Raw genomic sequence first — 5,214 nt, 5'->3', positions numbered from 1 at the left:
CCCCACGCTGGAGCAGCCCTGGAGCTCCCCCCTGCCCCTGATTAGTTGGGGACAGTAGTGGCAGTAGGTAGGTTCACCCTTCCTGCAACTGCTCCCTGCTTGCCCTCCCAGGCGTCCCCCAGCAGCCCAGGGGCCCCAGCAGTCGCTCAGCAGTCTGACCTCAGCACTTGAAGTTCCTGCCCCCCAGTGGCTGCTGCTGTGGAGTGGGCATGGGCCACAGCTGCTGCAGCTGGGGCCTGGGTATCTCTGCACCCTGCTTGCAAAACACTCCTGCCCTGCTGGGGGCTCCTGAGGCCCCAAGTCTAGTGCCCCCTCCAAATCAGCTTCCACTGCTCACAGCCCACTTGCCCTCCACTACATACCCTAGCATCCCCCAGCAGCGCCACAGCGGCAGCTGGAGTGGAGGGAGCCCCAGCTGGGTCAGATAAGGGTGCCACCGTGGCTTTCAGGCAGCCCACGCAATAGTCCACCCCCATCCCCACCCCACTGCCTACAAAGCGGAAGCAGCTCCCTACAACCAGTACCGAATCCACAAGAGCCTGGGGAGGTCACACTAGCTCCATTACAGCCATCCCCATTCACCACCCTGATGAGATGCTGGGACTCTCCTCCCTACACAGGCAGCAGAAATCAAAGGTGGGAGGCAACCACACCAATGCACTCCCCTGGATCTGCCCCCCCAGGGGAAGGATGTTTGGTGAGCAGTTTTGGTGCTTTATGGCTCCTTCTCCTGCTTTGAGCCTCTAGCATCCCCTTCTGTCCCACCTCCACTCTTCCCCCCACCCCCACCCCCACCCTGCCATCTGCCTCCCTGCTGCGTCTCAGTTCATCTCTCTCTTTCTCTTGTCAAGCAGGAACTTCACTTAGGATTGGCAAGGATTTTAAATACCAGCTGGGAGAACAGGAGAAAGGAAGCAGGAAGTGCATGGGAGGAGCAAAGGCAAATACAGGTGGTTACAGATGGTTGGGCGGGGACAGAGATAATATAGGGGAGGAGCAACGGCAAATGCATTTGAAAAAAGAAGAAACATATTGCCCAGATGAGGGAAAGAAATAGGGCAGGATTAGCTGAATAAGAAAGGCAGAAGAGAGAGACACAGCTGTCCAACTCAGGGTCATGGGCCTCCTATTTTATGCAACTTCTCTCCTACCCTTTCCCTGGAACGGTTTGGCTGATGCCTGGAAAGGGGAGAAATGTGTGTATGCATTTTATTTTTTTGGTTAATAACAGCCAGCTATTTATAGGCCCTAAATTATACACTGCGAACGTTGCTCAGAGACAAGACATGTTATTTGGCTGCCAGTGGGGAAAAGGGAAAAAAAGCTTTTAGCTGCTGAGCACCCCCCTCCCCTCAATTACAGCAAAGCGCACATTTTATGCTATAGGGACAACTCAGTTGAAAGGGGAGGGGAGAGGCAGGAGGCATTCAGGGTCAGAGTGGGGAGCAGGATCTACTGATCCTGATCTTTTTTTCTGCTGAGTAGGGAATTGGGTGTGGGTGGGTGCTGCATTTTCTAGAGCTCTACTGGAAGCAGCAGAGCTGGGGAACACAAGCATTGCCACGGCAGGGCAGGCTAGCAGTCCATCTCACATACCATCCCGCCATCTGTTGTAGAGACGCAACAAAATGGCCTGTCTGGTTGCTTTTCCTGTCTCCAGCAGCAGCCAATACTAAGAGCCTCAGAGAAAAATCTTTGTCATGCCCTCCTCACCTTGCCGCACAGGTAACGTTTTGCAGAATTATTTCTGTGCATTGCCTTACCATGCCATGACAGGGAAGATATAGCCTTAGTTCAGATGCTGATGAACTTGTTTCTGAAAGTCTGGGGGCTTTGTATTCTTTTTACCCTAGTGAGAACCACCGCAGATGTATTTCTTAAAGTGGGTTAATCTTTTTTTCTGAGACTTACAAAGCTCTTTCTCCCATAATATCTTCTAGCTCAAAAGTTCCACCAGTTAATTATTTATTACATACCAGCGTACTTCCTTATTTCTCTTCTAAATATGTTGCCTTTTTAATATCCTATTCCTTACTGTTTTTGCATTACAGAAGGGAAGCAGGAAACTCAGACTGAATTTGCCTACACAATTTTAAATCCTTCTGTCATACTGAATATTTTTCTCTAGACATATGCTATAGCCCAAATACCAATAAAATTCTGAGGGGGAATTGGAATCCAGACCTGGATCTGAATATCATACCTTGCTTTATAAAAATTCAGATGCAAAAGGCCTCAAACAATTTGTTATTCAAAATCCTGATCCAAAAGTTGTGGCATAAGTCCATCTCCAGCTGCTGGTATGTGTCCTTTTTAATAGGTGGAAGCTCTCCAGCTCAAAAGCATTCTGCTGCCGCTGCTGTTCACTGCATCAGCAAGGACAATGAGGAGTGTTAGAAGTAAGGGAGGAAGAGGCCATGTATACCAGCCTGGGAGTCTACTGAATCATGAATGACAGAGTAACCAGGTGATTAAGTGCTTATTATTTGACATCATTTCAAAGTGTGTGTTGTCAGAGGGAGTAAGGACCATCTAAGCAGTGATCCAAAGAGTGGGACAAAAGTGAGATGATAAATCTGGGTCTGATTTTGGAAGGCATAAAACCAAAGGGGTTCTGAGCCACACATATGGGGGGATTGTATACAGACCACAAAGCAGTGCCATGTTCAGCACTTGACAATGAAAATTATCAAGGCCCTGAAGGAACTGAGTTATGAGGTAAGACAGAGGAAGAAAGAAATCTAGTTCAATGAAAAAGCCTCAGAAGGAGAATCAGAAGAACAAGGTGCATATCTACAAGTGCATATCGAGAAAGTGGTGCAGTCACCATCCCTGGAGGTGTTCAAGAGGAGGCTGGACAGGCACCTTGTTGAGCTCATTTGAGCCCAATCACCTCCTGCCCATGGCAGGGGACCAGAGTCAGTGATCTTATAGGTCCCTTCTGGTCCTTCTATGATTCTAAGTATTTGAAAGCTGAGGACATCCAGGAGTGACAGGCATTGTTTGGAGCTGTTCAACCAAAGCGTAACTAGGCTCAAATTGAAATAAAAAGCATTCCCTCATTACGACATCTCTTAGACTATAAATGGAAGGAAAAGTCTGGGTCAGGCCTTGACAATCTCAATCCCTTTGCACTACACATACTATGAAGTGTGTCCAGGTATGTGAATGCCAGTTCTCCCAGGCTGGGTCAGAATACCATTCACACACTATCTTCCTTTCTGTCATATTTGATTCCTTCTTGGCAGGCACCCTCTAGAAATCTGTTTCCATATTCATGAGCTGAGGGATAAGTGAGGAAGAATCATAGACAGATACTGGAGTGTATGCATGTTCCTGCAGCTCCATTAGCTATCAAGCAGAAAGATCTTTTGTAATGAATAATAGCCAAACAGCCATCTACCCCTCCCACTACCGTTCCAACCACCACCTACAAACCAACCAAAATAATCTGACAAAGAAAGACAGAGCCTTTGGTGTCACAACACTCAGCCTGTGCATTTGCCTGGTACATGCTATGCTGACCTGCCCAATATTCAGGAGACAGAGAGATGTGAATGGCCAAAGGGTTTGGACTTGTGTTATGGAACTGCAGTTTGCTAGTTCTAGTGTAGTCTAAGTCTCCTTCTCACAGTGTGATCTTCCAGTGCCTGTTTGGGGCTTTACATGCAGCAGAATGAGTCTGCCTAGTTCCTATGGAACAGGAGCCTACATCACCTAATGGACATCTCAGCATTGTCCTTTCACCCCAGAGACAGTTCTCTCCAGACCAAAGCAAGCTCATACGTACATAGAAGTATTGGGCAAGGGTAAGTAACAATGATAATATAGCTACTGTGCCTGTTCTTTGGACAAATGGAAATGTCAGTCTATGGCAGGGGTGGGCTAAATAAAGCCCGCAGGCTGGATTCAGCCCATGGAGGGGCTTTGTCTGGCCTGCAGCGGGTCCCTCAGTTCTGCCTGGCCCAGGTACTGTCCTGCCATGACATATCCTGCCATCCCCTGGGCACACAGTGGGGCTGGGGTGGGTCCACACTGGACTGCCTTCCTAGGCAGCTCTGGCAGCAGCAGCTCCTTCTGGCTGCCACCACCCTTGGCTCCAGCCTGGCAGTACAGGCAGGGACCCACACACAGCCCCAACCCATCGTGAACCTGTTGCAGGCTCGCCTACTCACCCGCGGACTCATCTGCTGCTTTTCCCCTGCACCAACCACACTTCTGCCCTACTGGTGCTGCTTTTGCTGCAGCTGCTCAGCATGAGCAGACAAGTCTGCAACAGGCGCAGGGGAGATTGAGGCTCTGTGTGGGTCCCTGCCAGTACTGCCAGGCTGGGACCAGGAGTGGTGGCAGCTGGAAGGAGCTGTCACTGCCTTGCATGAACAACGCATGTCCCCGGTGGCTGGGGGAGCACAGTGGCAGCGGGAGTGCGGCAGTGGTAAGTGGGAGCTCCTGCAGACACCACTAGTACTGTTGGCAGCAGGGGAGGGGTGGCAAGCGCCGACCAGGGGTCGGCAACCATCTGCAGATGCCACCAACAGCATCGGCCAGCAGGGATCACTGACCACCAGCAGATGCCACAGGCAGTGTTGGCGGCAGGGCAGGCAAGCAGCAACCGCCCGCAGGTGCCACCAACCCTGTTGGCAGCACTTTTTTGTAGGGGGTGCACCGCCCCGCTCAGAGGTGCACATGTACCCACGTGCACCCCCTACATATTGCCGCTGCTGCCTTGGCTGCCTAGAGAGGCAGTCCAACACAGATCCACCCCAGCCCTGCTGCGTGCCCAGGGGCCAGCAGGATGCGCCATGGGTGGATGGTGCAGAGCAGATGCAGGGGCTGGATCAGCACTATACATGCTGTCTGGCTGATCCACTCCTGTTGGGGTCAGTCTAGAGCAGGCATGCAGGCTCTGGGCTGTTGAGGGGCAGGGGCAGATGCTGATTGACTCAGGAGGGCAAACATGGGGGACTCCCATGTATACCCCACTACGCCCACAAACTCTCCCCTGCAAACCTCAAAACCACACCCTCCCCAACACACAATCACACACCCCACAAACATCAAACCCATCCACACCCCCACATCTCTCCCCACATGCACCCCTGCACACACATACACACACCTGTGAGCTGCTGGGAGGGAGTCCCACTCACTGCTACCTACACATATCCTACCACACACATGCACCCCCCCAACACACCTTCCACACACCCCCAG

This window comes from Gavialis gangeticus, unplaced genomic scaffold, assembly GCF_001723915.1.
Source record: "Gavialis gangeticus isolate Ggan-Ray unplaced genomic scaffold, GavGan_comp1, whole genome shotgun sequence".
Classification (NCBI taxonomy): Eukaryota; Metazoa; Chordata; order Crocodylia; family Gavialidae; genus Gavialis; species Gavialis gangeticus.
Note: the sequence above shows the minus strand (reverse complement) of the source record.